At 36.9% G+C, this 16,958-nt stretch overlaps 1 protein-coding gene and 1 long non-coding RNA gene across 5 annotated transcripts in view; one reads left to right on the top strand and one right to left on the bottom strand.

The window, feature by feature from the left end:
• The window catches only part of LOC143303087 (uncharacterized), a 151,197-nt gene extending 148,322 nt beyond the window's left edge, over positions 1–2,875 (bottom strand). For all 4 annotated transcript variants that reach the window (XR_013059099.1, XR_013059097.1, XR_013059098.1 and 1 more), the window contains exon 1: positions 1,299–2,875. The gene's annotated coding sequence lies outside the window, so the exon portion shown is untranslated. The remainder of the gene's footprint in view (positions 1–1,298) is intronic.
• A 136-nt stretch (positions 2,876–3,011) lies between these two features.
• On the top strand, positions 3,012–5,315 carry LOC143303067 (uncharacterized). The gene is made up of 4 exons (XR_013059064.1): positions 3,012–3,412; positions 4,562–4,792; positions 4,905–5,045; positions 5,142–5,315. It is a non-coding gene; the product is annotated as an uncharacterized LOC143303067 (long non-coding RNA).
• The last annotated feature ends 11,643 nt before the right edge of the window (positions 5,316–16,958 follow it).

The following is a 16,958-nucleotide window of genomic DNA, read 5'->3' as shown; positions in this document are numbered from 1 at the left end:
TTTTGAACGATGCTTATAATCGAACAGAGTTGAAATTGCACCACTTTTAGTTGAAATTATTTACGGTTTCGTTTCAACCGAGACTGATATTTGATGTGTTTCACAGAGTGGTAATGGTAAGTAGTTTAACCTGTTTTCAAGTTAGACGAGACAGTATAACGATGCGAGGTAATTTGTACTTGGTTTTACAGGCTAGCAAAATTCTGATATCCTGCTGTTACTTGAACCGTGATTCTCATTTATAAACACTATGTTACATACATATTGATTTAACGGTATCACGCTACTGAAATAAATAACAGGAGTAAACTTCATTTAAAACCAGATACAGTCGTTTGGAATTATCAAACAATGTACGAAATGAATACTTAATATATCAAGAAAACGAGTATAGCGAAGAAACGGCCGAAATTAATGTTAATTAACCAGGAGATATCGCGATCGCTGGTTTTACAGCCACGATTTCTTGTCCCCGACATAAATCGTCCGATACGAAATCGGGAAATAAATCGATTCGCGAAGCATTGAATAAATCGGCGAGATAAGCCACGTTCATTATCCTCTTTCCTTCCGTTGATCGATGCATCGATACGCGTCGAGAAATTCCGAGATCGAAAGATACAGCCAATAAGATATCGAGAGCTCCGTTTCTCAATACACTTCCCGAACACTAAATACGAGTAAACTGGTCACGAACGAGACTTCCTGGCCAAGGGAATTCCAACACGAATTTCCCCTTGTCGACACAAAGAAGCTCGCACAAAGACATCGCTGACTAATCTGCAATAAATTTGATCAGCAACGCGAGACAGATTAAAACAACTCGCTTTCGACTATAAACCAATCGCTAGGAGAAGCCGAAACAATGGAAAACGAAAAAGTTTCACGAAAATTCACTTTCCGTTGGCTAACCGTATATATTCGTTTAATCCCGTAACCACGATGCGTTACAACAAAGCCAGCAGCCGCAACGAACGGAAAAAGTCACGAAGACGAGTTATCCGCGTTACCTCGAGCCTGTAATCAATTTCCCTGGTGAATTACGCTATCCGCACGGGACACGTGGAAACCGTACATGTGGAAGAAAACACAGCAGCATTGGAAGAGAACGATCGATTTTCGATCGAATGCACTGATCTGTCGTCACTTTTCAATTTCCAACTATAGAATCGATGCAATGACATCGAGTCGTGAAACAAGAATAACCGATAATCGCGAGTCGAACTCATGAACGACGAGCATTGAACAAAGAGACATTTACGCGTCACATAAAAGATGTAATCGTTGCATGAATTTACCTGTTTCTGGAGACGCGAATGAACGAGAATTGAAGCAAGCCAGCCGAATAAATCGTTGTATTCTTCTGGATATCAACGAACGTGTCACAAATACTTCTTCAAAAATTCTGTTTCTTATCACGGTCCGCAGCTTTCCACGAATATCTCCTCCTTCTTTTCGTAGCTTCTTTCACTTTTGTACTTCTTTCGATGAAAGAACAAGCCTTTAATTAAACGCACCAAACGTGAATATCGAATCGCTGTTTCGTCTATCGCCAATTATCATTCACGTTTTCACTTTGCCGAACACACTGGATTATCGAACGACCTAACCGATGCGACTTCTGCACTCCGTATTACACATACATACGTATAACGATGCACTCTCTCGAGCAAAGGGCACGATGCTTGTTTATATTTTTTAAATTTCAGCGAAGATTTCTCAATCGCACATCGTCACGCATAATTCACGACACCGAACGAGTCATAAACACAATGAGCTTATTTGAACGTTTCGACTAAGCCTGGCAGAGTTTTTGTCGAGACACGACCATGCATAACCTGTTTACCGGATGCACAGACACCGCCGAGATTTCTCTTCGAAAAACGTCTAGCTGGCGATGTTGGTCCCACGAGCAAGTAAATTCCTCCGTTGACGCGCCGGAAGGCTCGACGTAGTATCGAAGACGTTGCCAGTGATACGTTTCCGTCGCGTGAAATCACAGACACGTGTGTCTCGAACGTGAGTTACAGGCGAGTCAAACGAAACGCCGCAATCATATACGACAGAGCAACGATATGATTGAATATTAATATCAAACAAATAAGAACAATGACTGAATTATTAGCGACTACCTCGAGTAAATAACGTAGTCGTCAGACTTTCGATCTCGCGAAATATTTCCTACACGTTTAACGTCGACGATTCATCAACGAGACTTTTATGCATCGAGGAACACAATGGGAACGCGATACGATCGATAAGCGTGTCGTAGATCGCGTATCGGTACGAAATTCAGTAGTAACAGCCGCCAAGGACGGAAAATGGACAATACGTATAAAGCTATCAATTTCAACTACTAATTGTACGTACTCTTCTTAACGATTCATTAAAAAGAAGGAATCGTTCGGAAGATTATTATTATTATTAGCACACAGAAGAATTTTCAACGAAGAAGTCGACATCCAAGAACATACTCTTCGTCCGACTATTATACTTTAGTTTCCAATTCTATGGTTTTCCTAGTACATTCTTACAGCTCCGCGACCTCTGGGAACGAAGGTTGGATTCTTGAAAACGTATTAAAAGATCACAACAAACGCGAAGCAGAATTTTACTTTTGCGCGTGACTCGTTTTTAACGTTAGAAATATAGTGCTGATTATCGCTGTGACTCGTGTCCCTGTTGTTCTTCGTTGCTCGTTCACTACACCGGAAACACGCACCTGTGGGTAGATCCTTCTAAGTATTTCTACTCCCTTTTCTCCGTTCACTTCGTTCTTCCAGCGTTGAAACAACGTTACTGAACGACACACTCGCGCGCGATCGCGTCCGCCGGAGCACTGACACGACTCAGGATTCCACGAGTGACTGCAGCCGCATACACGACTCGAGTCGAACGACTTCGCTACTCGGCGCCACGACTCGTCGAGCCGAGCGGATCCGAATCCCTACGAACCGTTTCTTTGCGCTGCCGCTGGCCGCGACTCGCGCGCACTACGGCTCCGACTGCTCGCCGTGATGGAACGTGTCCCATCGTCGAGCTTTTCAACCCTTTGCGCTCGTATTCGGCTCGGAGATGGTTGCCGTGCTGGTCAGAATTCATTTGCATCCCACGAACGTTGATAAAATATAATCTCGTATGTAACAAGTAGCTTAAAAAGTTTTTTTTAAGAATTATATGAAATTTTAAGAAGCGCGTTGACGAAGAAATGCGCAAGCAGTGGCTGTCAGAGAGCAGATATACAATCGAAATGGTAAAAGTGCTGTAGTGACCGAGCAGATGTACGATCGAAATGGTAAAAGTGATGTGGTGGCTGAACATACGACCGCAAAGGGTTAATAAGTATTATACTTTAATTCGTCGATGAAATCTTTGAAGGAGATCGAGGAAGAAAGATTTATATCGTGGAAATGTGAATAACGAAAGCTTCTGATGATTTTGTATCTTCTGAATTTAACAATTGAAACTTTCTAACGTCGAAATTTTTATTTTCGAACGTAACGTGAAATCTTCGAGGAAGATGTACGTCGTGAAAACGTGAATGATAAAAGCTTCTGATAATTTTGTATCTTGCGAGTCCGAGAAACGAGGTTCTGCAACATTCAACTTTATATCTTTGAACGTATCATGAAGATCATAGAAGATCGTCTGTCTTCGTGAAAATGTCAATGACGAAAGACTCTGACAATTTTGTATTTCTAGAGTTCGAGACTTCAATATTCACATTGAAATTTTTATTTTTAAGCGCGTTGTGAAATCTTTGAGGGAGATAAATTTGAGGATTTAAGAGTCTGAAAAACTTGTTAAAAGTGTCCTCTTGGGTGGTGGATGAATGTGTTGATAAATTGTATCTTAAGCAAGAATTTTTAAACTTGACATTGTTAGGCGTGATTGAAGCTTCTATAAAGAATGGAAACAATCTGTTGAATTACAAAGTTTCAAGATCGAAGCATTTGAGAACACAGCAAACGTATTAATTGCTAACAAATACATTGAAATTCTAATTTCACCTATTAAAAGTCTCTTTGGTTTCTTCTACCAAATAGTCTTCTCAATAGTTAGCCCAAATCTCAGAATCACTTCATTACAAAACCACGAGTCTATCAACAACCCAATGTACTTCCTCAATTCTAATACAACTCCATGTTACAATCAAATTTATCTATTGATTTAACATACTTCTATTTAACATACTGTTAAACATTCTCCATAATACTATGTAATTCCTCAAAATAACATTGAAACTCAGTTTCAAAACGTCATAAATATCCATAACTAAAAGGAACTTTTAATGAAATAAAAATGAATCCTGCCCAAGATGTTATTTAAAAAACTTGTAATATCTTTTCCTTCTGATTTAATTTTCAATTAAAACTAATAAGAGTGAAGAACGATAATCTGAATTTTCACCTACGTCATGTTTTTTTACGCGTCCGATGTTATGCTCCTTTTTATAACAATATGATATAATAATAATTAACAATAAAAAAGACGTATTATTATTCGAAGACACGATCTATTTTCTTATTATAATGTTATTTCCTCTTGTTGGACTTAACAGATACAGATCGAACATAGTTTGAGATCGTTCGACAGGTCAATGGATGAGGTTTTCGATGGTGTTCAGGTGCGCAAGAACTGCGAAGATCGGTCATGGAACTTCGACACGGTTTACCAGATCTGGGCTCAATTTACGTTCAGTTGCGAAAGCAGCCGACGCTCGAACTTTGGATTTACATTCAAGTAAATTGGAATGCGGCATTCGGCGCGGAATGTACGGAGCATGCTGATAGTAAGGCGACGTGTTTTCGTGAGGAGAACGTTCCCGGTTATCGAACACCCTGGCGAGGTTATCGATATGCTAACTGGCTCGAAACTGTCACATAATTTGTCTCTGCTCGTAGGAGCTGCGGTCAAGCTGGTTATTCGGAGTTTACACTTCCTTCTCTGTAGAGGTGAATGAGGAGGCAGTATATACGCAGCTTTTTAGCCGCTGGTTACTCTCATGTTTGAGATGTACATCGATTATAAGAATTTTACAAAATGTAAGTTATACGAAGAAATATTTAAAGCAAAATATAATTCCACTATTTAGTAAATGAAAGAAACTACTATTTAGATATGATTTCTTTTATTTTTAGTTATGTGTCAATTATGCTCCTGAAAATATGAATTTTATAAAAATCATACAATATAATCATGATACATATCATATGACGAATATGACGAATGTCAGTATAATTACGTGACAAGTTTCTTCTACAATAGTGTTTCTAGATATTTTAAAAATGTCTACAATTTTGTAATTGAGTGTGGTAGTGGGTAGAGAAAAATGTAGAAAATATGTTTCAGATTGACATTCTAGAGTTTTCTCAATTTTTGTTCAATTTCTCAAAAAGTTAAGGTTTTCATTTTATAAAGTTAAAAGTTTTATTACCATATTTAAAAGTTATTAATCCACTTTTTCGGATTGTATTAAATGTGTGAATAAATTACTAAGCAAATTATGAGAAAGTATTTCAAGTATGCGACGAGATGGAAGTTTCCGTTTTCCGCAGCATATAATGACATAATACGATGATGAAGGTGGTTAATAAAGCGGAGAGAAACGTTTCATGAAGTGGGTCAATTGTCCAAGTATAAATTGCGAAAAACCGATCGATCATCGAATTCGATTATACAATTAGTTGGACAACTTGGCTTCGTTCGCCACTTCAAACTTCCACCAACTTCTTCAAGCGAATCAAAGTGTACGTTCTATTTTAAGTTACGAAACTGTTTTCGAATACGGATCACCATTGATTATTGATTCTGGCTTACACTGCGTACTGAGAATATTAAGGGGAACACTAAATATTCTAACGGGTTTCGTATTTAAATGCTTAACCCAACACTTCAAGCAAGGACAAAAATTTAAGAAACAAATTTTTAAGACTTCTGAAATTCTATGTTCACTTTTCGATCAACTAATTTTTCTACCCAAACCTTGTTACAATCAATTTGCGATTATCTTTAGTAACTGACATCACATTTATAATTAATAAGTCAATCGTCTCAATTTTACTTTAAACAAAATAATTCCATTTGTTACAAGATTTACAAGTTCCAGAACGGAATTGTTGGAGATCGAAATAATTGACTTTTCAACTACGAAATAATGCGTCAGGTCGTAACGAAATTCGTTTGAAAAATGATTGAAAATTGAGCGTAACGAAATTTGTAAAATATTCTACGGACACGAAATAATATTAAAAGGAAAAAAAACATGCGAGAAAAACACCTATTCACTTTGAAATTAAAGTAAAAAAATATCAACATTGCTCGGCTGGCTGATCCGAATTCAGTGCATTAGATTTCAATTACGAGGAATCCATTGTAACAAGCCGTGATAAAAGCTGACGTTGTGCCGGGTATATGGGTAAACTGGTGCAAGAAAATTCTTTGAATTATATCTGGCTGACAAAGGGCTGAGAGTTCTCGGAACGTTGAATAGACGACCGGCCGTCGAATTTCATTCATATCGGAGACGCTTTTCACGAGTCGCATCTTTTTGTCGCTCGGGGTTGATCTTGATTTTGCATTAACGCGAATGAAAGTGGCTCGATACTCACGATGGCGAAACTTGCGATCCCGAGTCCATTGAAAATCCTGCCACGTCGCTGCAATGCGGTTTTCCCAGATAAATAAGCCATTACATCGGCTTGTCGTTTATGGACGGACCATAGTGTCGACGGGATCGTGAATAGCAATAAATGGACACAGCTCACTGATCCAATGGTTATTAGCGTCTAAATATTTCCCGGATCATCGACTTTGGAGAAAATTCATTTTTAAAGGATGTTTCAGGATACGAAAGTATTGTATAGTGAGAACATACCTACTATCTTTGGAAGATTCATGTCTTTGAAATGTTGAACCAGAGTGCTATTTTATTGAACGAATAATAAAAATAAACAAATTTTATCGCAATGAGAAATAGTAATATCTAGTGCAATATCGAGATTTGAAGCGCGATATTAAATATGCGTCGTAAGTTTATTATATAGTCGACGCAATAAATCAGTACAGCTAATATGCTACCCATCTGCAAACCTAAAACTACATATTTCGTAATACACTATTTAGATGGCCGTTTATCCCTAAAATTGAAATTTAAAAAATCAATTCCATCTCTGACTCAATGACTACATCTCTTGTAATTCAGTTAATTTTATCGATACGAAAACTACTCATTACATAAATATTTACCAATGTAACCACATATCCAAGGCTCTAAATAATTTTATCCGTAGCAATATCGAATTGCTATCTAGGAACCGGAACCCACCATGTCCGCAAGAAATAGCAATGGAAACTAATTCCAACGTGTGGTTGCAAAACAGCCGAGGCTAATCCCGAAATGAAAACGTCCCGTCGCGATCGTGTCGTGCAATAGGATCGTAAGTTAGCAGGCGGTGCGGCGGTGGTTTCACGCTTAAATTAAGAGTGGAACGCGTGCGTGATGGAAATCGTTTTCACGCCGGCGCGTCCTCGCGAAAACCAAGCAAGGAAATTTAGATGGGGTCTAGCGCGTACAGGTTTATCGGAATCTACTTACGATTAGCCGGACGCGGCTTGCCGAACTTCGATCTAATAACTGGGAACACGCGAGGCCATCTAACCGTGTAGAGATTATATCTTCATCGCGTTCTGTCCAAATGTTAAACGATTATTCTACGGAATATTCATGAAGTGAAGAAAGTGAAAATCGGACACGTAAATAGTGTGGTATTACTATCTTTCTATTCCTCTGTTGTATATTGGAATTTATTTTTAGTTAGAACTCGATGAGTTGTTCCTTTTTATTAATCATTGTAATTGAATCATTCGCGTGATGTTTTTATCTACCGCTGGAATTCCTTCTTTGATAGTCTCAATTGTTTTCTATTACTGACATTTTCATTTTGATACCTTGACATTGCTTTCCTACTGTTCGAGTTTCTTGACTTTTCTTGTGGAATTCATCGTCCTTTTTGTTGCTACAATTCCTTCTACGTCTTTATGTTATATGCCGTGTTGCTGAAATTCTTTGTTTCGTATTCTTGTTTTATCTTCCTCTTGCTGTAGTTGTCTATTCGTCATTCTTGTGCTACATTTTCTTTTATAGAAATTTTTCTTTTTTCTTGTATCGTTTTTATATTGCGGAGATTACCTTATTCCATGTGACGTAATTTGATATATGAGGAGAATCGTGTACATACGTGTTTTGAACAAGGGGAATCAGCGTCACTGATATCGGAAACTTTCTGTTGAAAGTTGAAGAAACGGTCGAAAAAACGAGTGCTGGTAGCAGATCGAAAGGCAAACATCACCGCGTATATTCTAGCCCGATACCGCAATGCGATGGAAGCCACTCGAAGGAACTGGAGAAAAGAAACAGGTGCTCCTATGGGATCGAGATAAATTTCTCGTACCGAATGAAACATACAGAAAACTGCATCGAGTGATTTCTGTGCGGCGACAAGTTGCCGATATTGCGTTGCAAAAGTGAGGAAGCGTTTCAAGCACGTTTGCCGAAAGGAAGGAAATTGAATATTAAGTTTTATCGACAGTCTCTACCAGGATCGTGAGTTTACCATCCTTTCAGGAAAAACGAAATTAAATCGATCGTCTTACGCGAGCATACTAAATATTGATGCATCGTATGAAAAAAAGCCTTCGATTTTGTCGAATATTATACTCGCGAAAGGAATTTTTCGAATGAATGTTAATTTATTTCAATATAATTAATAAATCTTCCACTTAGTGATTATTCTACCAACTAATTAACTCAATTCTTTGGAACGTTGGCTAAGTAGGACGAATTACATTTTATATGCTTTATATTACGTTGTCCGAAAAGTGTCTTTCTTTCGAAAACGTGTTTTTTACAACGGTGTACCTTCATACAAACGTGGAACCAAGTCTGTGAAATGTCGCGGTGTTTATCTCAACAGAACAAAATGGATCGTAATAATATAAAACAAAAAACGTTCTGCGTCTATTATTTCCTCATAAAACGAAAGAAACTTTTCAGACAGCCTAATATTTATATATCTCTATATATCTTATCTACAACTCCCTAAGTTATCCCTACAAAGTTTACCTCCCAAACGTTTTCAACTACCATAACAACCTAGATTCTTAAATTTTACTCAAATTCTACTCTCAATTCAAATCCACGGTCCTAATAACTATCACTCGAAACGTACTCGATCAGATCGAAACAAACGAGCATGAGACACGCGAGTCGCCTTGAGTCATGCTGCGGAAGCTCTAGCAAACGTCCCACCACCCGCTCAATTAACCGGTAAGCCATTTCCTGTCCTCGTAATGGCGCGATTAATCCAGCAAACGTGTCAGAAAGAAGCGGCAGTCTGGTACAAAGAGGCGTGCAGAGTCAAAAGGGTTAACTGGCGTCGTGGCGTCGCTCACCAACAAAGAGGACGACACGTGCGTGTTGGTGAATGAGTAAACGACAGTCACGAGGGGAAAGTAGTGGAATACAACGGGGAATGCTTCGCTCCGGAATGGCAATAGGCTGTACAAATTCACGATTAAAAAACTAGAGACGAATGAAAGCTTCCAGCTAAATGATATACAGTCGGAGACAAAAATATGTGGATGGGTAGTAGAAGTGGATATCGATAAAGTTTCATCGAACTAATACTTGTGTTATATACTTAAATTTTAGCTATTACATACCTTCATAGTTTATAGACTGCTTAGACAATAACTGAAATTAATATTTATATTTTTCTGTGAACAAGCCGCATTTAACGAAACTTCATCGATAGTACTTTCGTTCGTTTCCATTTGTCCAGCGTGTCCATTTATTTTTATCGCCGACTGTACATTCAGCTCGTTCGCGATTTCGTCTGGTTCTTCTTCCGTCGGTTGGCTATGTTCTCTTTTGTTTTCGAGCTATCTAGTGTCACTTATCGTAAAGAACCGACGTTCCACTGCAACCGCAATAATACCAACGCATAATTCTTCCTTTGTTGATGACGAGGAATTAGCTGGTTTGCAGGAACAATTGAAAGTGGTATTTTACGTTGCTCGTGTAATCCAGTGGAGAATGCTGACCTATCGATATTTCGAAGGGTAATTGCGGGTATTGAATGGACTTTCAGAATGGCTTAAACTGGTTGCGTTTTAAAATAGTTTCAGGTAGATGATAGTTCTCTGAGGTACTTTCAGTTTGATATTTTTCTGTTTCTATTCGATGTAATTTCTACGATGTAGTAACAACCGAGCTCGTCAACATATACGATTTCTCTGAGTGATGCAAAGTATAGTTGTTTAGCTACTGATGCTTGTTCAAATTCATACTTTTGTAGATACTTTGTATATCTTGCATCTCATGCGCGTTTCGTACGTTTCTATACATTTGTAAATTTTGTATAAATACCTGTAATCTAATAATTACGCTACTAGAATCATATGTTTCAAATAATCTGACTTCAACTTGAATTTTCTACAGATCATTCTCCATTAGATTGTAATAAAAAAATTATTTGACAGCCGCAAATGAGATGACAACGATTCACGTCTTAATATCGGACAGACTAGATTCACCTTGTATCAAGATCAAGTTGTCTAAGTCATCGATGATAACGAGGAAAAACATCTGAAGACCCAAGAGAAGGAAATAAAAGAAGAAGGCGCCGAGCCAGCAATAAATGAACGAAAAGGAATAAAAAAGAAGGACAACCGGCGGTTTGTAATTCATATTAAAATCTCAAAGAGCAAAGCAATCAGGCGACTCGTGGCTTCGGCCCTTCTGGACTCCCGTGTCGAATTAAATTTACAGATCCGGGCAAATGGAGAAAGGAAGAGAAAACGGCCGAATGAAAGAAAAATATTGTATTTTTTATGAGAGTCACTACCCTTCGTTTTGGTTGGATTCTATCGAGCTAGAAGAGAAAGAGAAAGAGAGAGAGAGAATGAAAAAAAGAAAAAGAAGGGACGAGAACGGAAAAGGGTGTTGAACCACGGCGACGAAGAGGAGGAAAATATCGAGTCTGTTCTAGCAGGATCAAAGTTAAACGAATGCGTCCCGCGGAACACAAAGGATTTCCATGGCACTTTATTACACCGAAGCCGTGGTGACTTCGGTGGCGCGCGACCGGCTCTCTCTTTCGAGTTTTTGGCCCTTCCGTTTCAGCGTCGGTCGTTTCGCATGGTCGAGAGAGAATCTTAATGGAAATGTAAATTCGCGCAGCTAACACGTGCGACGGGGACTTTGGTCGATTCGTTTCGCCGCTTTCCTTTTTTTCCCCTCCTTTCCCGTTCTTGTACTTTTTTTTTATTTTCTATATCCTCCTACTTTTTATCTCTTTATTCGCGCCAGCGGCCCTGATTGAAATTTTTCGTCCGGGAACGCGGTCGCGAACGGATACTTCGCACACCACTTTCCACGATTTTTTTCGGGAATTCTATTTTCCACCGGCGAGGAACTCGTCCGATCCTACGTTCGATTTTAATTTAGCTTTTACAATTTTCGATTAAACGGCCGCCGGCCAGGGGAAACTCCGCTGATGGAATCTCACCGGATCAGGAATTGGATCTTTCCGTTCGATGAAAGTGCCGTGTTATGCTTAAGTTTTTTTGCAATGCTAGGTGATATCGTATGGAGAAGTCGGATGCGATCGTACGTCAAAACGTGTGTGGTATTATTCGGCTATTAGCGTTTTAAGTTTTAACTCCTATCTTATAATATGCAGATTACGGTCGCGATTTGACAAATACTGATTGAATTTGTAATAGTTTATTTCCGATTCTAATCTTGATCTCAATCAATAATTGGAGATCGCGAAATATGATTTATGAATGTATATTATTCAGAACAATTAGAGAGACGTTGATATAAATGCTTATATTACATTAACCAAGAAAACAAAAGGAAAGGAGTTGAAAAAGTATAGAACGAGTTTCTTTGTATCTTTAGATAGTTGTGAACATTTTGTGTTCTTGTCCAGTGGAAAATATGATTATAAAAATTAAATTAATACAGAAAGCGGCCCTCTAATTTTGTACGATTTCGTACATGTTTTTAATTATTAAAAATAAATGTAGAGAAATACAGAGAGTGATTGTAAAAGTTAAAGCAATATGTAAAATAATCTACGAGTTATTTTGAGTATATGATGTTTTAATATTTTACATCAAACACGGTGTTATTACAGCGAATAGCTAACAACCAGTTAGTAGTGTCAGTAGAAAAGTCGCAAAGTTGGGAAATAATGATGTGCTGCCTTAAAACCACACACTGACCCAGCAAATAAAACATCAAACGTAAAATGGTACTTACGGTTTTGCAACGCAATCGCAATTCGCAGCTCGCTAGGACAGCTCGAGACAATAAAAAAAACTCCTGACGCGACGAGACGCGCGTGTCCTTTTTACGAGTGCCACAATGTCGTGGAAATGCCAACGATAAAAGCTTCTGATGATTCCATATCTCTCGAGTCTGAGAAACAGTCTGATCGAGTCGAATTTTTGCGTTATCGAAATTTTTATATTCACACGACCCGCGAGATACTCGCATTTTTGGACCAAAGACCATCGAAGGACACTTCATGAAGATATTTCTCCTGAGACTTGTTACAGAAGTAATCTGTATAAAAAGATTTCATCCATGTTAAAAATTTTCTTCCATTAAAATATAGAAAGTATCTTTTATATATAGTGGCTCGCAAAAATGTTTCAGTATATTTATATTGTATCTATGCATATTTCGTTTTCGAGGTAACTTGCTTGTTTCTGTTTTATAATATAATACATTTAGTTTAAAATATGTAAATTGGTTGCTTTGTTTTTACACGAAATTGCAATGATCACTATTCTAATTTCGATTATCGGCGATGACATTCCTGCATAAAATGTCAACGCCGAATAAGCCGGAATAAATATCGAAATTTGAATAAATATTTATATAGGGCGATATTTAAATATGCTAATAATAGCAATAAGCATACAAATTTGGCAAAATATTTACGACAAATAATATGTAAATGTAACCGACGATAATATGCAGATACAGGTCAACGACAAGAAATGAACTGTCGGAAAAATAAATAGGATACAAAACAGGCCGTACACGTTATTCCTATTATTCTCTATTCGTTTCGATATCTGTTTCGATAGAAATTTCGAAGTTTTCCCGATAAATCTGATTCATATAGAATAAAAGTTTTTATGAATGTTTTAAAGTGAACTAGCCGACAGTATTTTGTGAGCAGCGTGCGTCAAACCGGAATCCTGCGGAATTCCAGTTCGTCGAATTTATCCGTACCGAGCAATCCTATCATCGGCTAGACTAAAGCTTCGATGCTTATGGCATTTAATCTCAAATACCTTTCCTATGATGTTTGTATGCTGATTCCGTAAATCAAAGGCTAATCGGCCGACCCACATACGATATGGCTCTCTACAAAGGTAAGCAACCATTGAATGCGGAAATGAACGCAAACAGGGAAATACCGACGCGTTCATTATCCTGCATCATTTAGCACGAACATTTTTGAACAGTGAAATTCATCTCATGTCGAGAATTATGAAGATCGTTTGATGGAAAAATTGTGAATTGCAGCTATTTGGATTGAAAGATGAGTCTCTATCGAGTTTGTTACATTTTTGTTACGTTATATTATGTTTTAATACTGGAAAATTATAGAATGTTGACTCTTTCATGATTTTTTCGTTATATTCTATAGAATGTTTAATGCTTGTTTAGTGGTCCAAGATTATAGACAATTTACGTATAAGAATAGTATCCTGATAGCGCCTCATTTCTCAGAATTTTATTTAAAGATATTTATTAACTATATTGTATAGGAACGAAATAGTTCCATTTGCCGGAAGTGTGTTCTATTTAAACACGAATATCTTCAACAATATTTTTAATAACTGCCCGAATTTCTTCGTATCTTTAAAAAAACAGAAATTTCATTTCTTCCGATATGCATGGAAATTGCACGTTTCTTTCGTTGGTTCCATTACGAAAATATTGTATATAAACGAAAATTGTGTAGCTTAAAAGCTGCACTGTGCACACATTGTTCCATTTCGTACTTTCGATACTTTTGACAACAGTTTCCAACGTAGATGGTTTTCCATTTGGTCGGGAAATAAATGTTCACACGAGAACATAGGAGGAGGGATTATTTTCGCGCAGATTAAATTTTCTACCGTATTTGTTGTTTCGTTTGCTATTCGAATTGTTATTTCACGATATTCGAAGTTTCTTCGTGTAAATGAAAATATGGGAAATAATTATTCTAATAATTAACCTATATCAGAAACACATACGGCACAGGAAGTTTGCATTTTGTTTAATTTCATTCTTTTACAACGATCTCTATTTGTTTTTCATCCCCAAAAAAAACATTTAGCTTCGATTGTAAAGCGGAAATAAAATGAAAAACAAACTGGTATCACGTCCTGATAAAATATTATATTTTCATTTAAAATAAAACAAAATATGCGCCGTTCATTGTTTGCATTCCACCTTTTTGATTTTTGAACAGAGGAGCTCCATGTAGCTGATTTATCGTTTCTTATTCAGTGTGCACGATTTCTTTGTATTCGTGAAAATATGAGAGAATGTTAATTGATAAATAGTACCATGAATAAGAGCATTTCGAGCATTGATTTCCATTTAGTTCCATAACACGTAAAAGAAACTTCACAAGTATCGTTTCTTCATTTAATAAATTAAAAAAATACGAAACGATTTTTGTCTTCTGACAAAGTGATACTTTTGAAAATTTCTTTCACGTCAATAAATTATTCGTTTGATACCAACAAGCTTTTTGTTTGAAACATTTGCTTATAGAAGTATCAGGACCACACGCTAATAATAAATGAATAAAAAATGTTCTGTATGATGCTAATCGATAGTAAGCGACCACACACGATACTAACTTACAAAGCATCTGCAATTCCAATTGCGTGAACACTGTTGCTCTAATTCTTCATCATCTAGACATGTAATCAAAAGTTCTTGTGCTCAAGGTATGGTAACAGTTTACCCGAACAATGGAAACAGATATATAGATAGCAATTTATCGGACCGACCGCAATCAATTTCCCTCATTTGTCCGGTTAATTATCTGCCTATTGTATAATTGCACTGTAATTGCTGGTTTCTCGTAATCGTAACATAATTCCACGTAATTATACAGAACTTCGGTTTTACTTTCGTTCTTACTTGGTCTAATAGATACAGCCATGCTCTGTGGCTCATGGCGAGACTGTTAACGAAGCGACAAGCGCTTGCTTTTGTTTTCACCCATGCGTGAACTATTAAAAGTCAGTGAACCTTATGTTGGATAGTAAGAATGTCAGATCTCTGTCAATGATAACGCCTATTGTTTCTTTGTTACAAACGCGAAAATATGGATGGTTGGCTTAAAGGAGTTGAATTCTTGCATTTTTATTGCAATTAAGTCGAAAGAAGTATTTTAATTCATTAAGCACTGGCCTTGCATCAGTAAAACATTTCATTTACAATCTTTTTTAGTTCATTCACATTATTAAATTTTGTCTTTCAACATCGCAATTCTTGTAAAGAAATTCCAATGATTTCGTCACCATTTCTTCCTTCAAACAGGAAAACTTTATCAGAATTCATTAGATCGTGCTAATGATGCGAGTATTTTTATGGCTAGTGTCACGGGTTAAATTAACATCAGCAGCGAAAGTTGCGCCATGTCTTTGCGAGCTATTAGCCACGTTCTTACCATATAGTTGGAAGATCTTGCAAGATGTACAATTGAGACGACAAGTGCGATAATGGGGTCCATGACGCCAGGCCTCGTTAAGCTTTAGGTTTATTAAGAGAATCGTTGAACTTCTAACAGGTCGTCTCTTAACGTAAGCGATATATTTCCACATGTTTCTTAATCCTTAACTCAGACATGAGAAGTATTCTCATAATTTCATTTTCAAGTAATACAGTAGGCTGAAATCTTGTGCAGATTATATAATCTTTGGTAATCTTTGTACCAATTTATTAATTTCGTTTGATTCGGACGAATCTGATTTAATAATTTATTACTCGCTTTGGAAATAAATTATTAATAACTATTAGGATGCATATTGGTAAGGAGAATTAAAATTGTTTTAATTTAAGTAATCTCAATAATCCGAATGAGATTTAAATGGCTCAGTAATCTTCAACTAGATCGAGTTTTATAACTATCGGCTATAAATCAAGATTAAAATTTTTTACTAGAGTACCACAAATTCTACCAAGGAACAATTTATTACAACCAGTTAAGAAATACGGTAGAAGTTTACGAATGTTGACTAGATTTATGGTACACGCTAATAACGGAACATTACACGAATTTTATATGTTTATAGTACACATCACAAATTTCGTAGCAAGTTTAATATGGCTATCAGGTATAGAAGAACAGAGTTTACTGCGCGCTATGGAGAGACGTAGCAGATTTTATTTCTGGCAATAAAATTGACTTCACACGTAGAGTATAAAAATTGAACAGGATCACAGGCCAATAATAAAATTTATATCCTACGTTTTAGTTATAAAAGACTCTGATTCTCTACTCCTTGGAAATATTCTGAACTATTAAAATTTGGAGAAGAATTTACGTAGCAAATAAGGACTTACTTACTCTGTCATCTTAGTAGACTTTCAGTCAATTTGTTCTTCTGATAATCACTCTTAGTCAATATTAGCATCTGTTCCTAGTTTTAAACGTGATATTACGATGACATAACAACTCACTAGCGTAAGCTACAAGACTTTCCTACGCTTCGTTATCCTTAGAAATATATTTACCTAATCTTAACCCTGCTATTCTTCTCACTTCTCTTTTACATCTGTATTTTTTAAAATACCTTTCTTTCAAATTTTAAAATACTTTCTCTATGAATAGTGTAGAATACACAAAAAATAGTAACATTTG

The sequence above is a fragment of the Bombus vancouverensis genome, chromosome 8, assembly GCF_051014615.1.
Source record: "Bombus vancouverensis nearcticus chromosome 8, iyBomVanc1_principal, whole genome shotgun sequence".
NCBI lineage: Eukaryota > Metazoa > Arthropoda > Insecta > Hymenoptera > Apidae > Bombus > Bombus vancouverensis.
The sequence above is the reverse complement of the archived record's forward strand: the minus strand, read 5'-3'. Positions and strand labels throughout refer to the sequence as shown.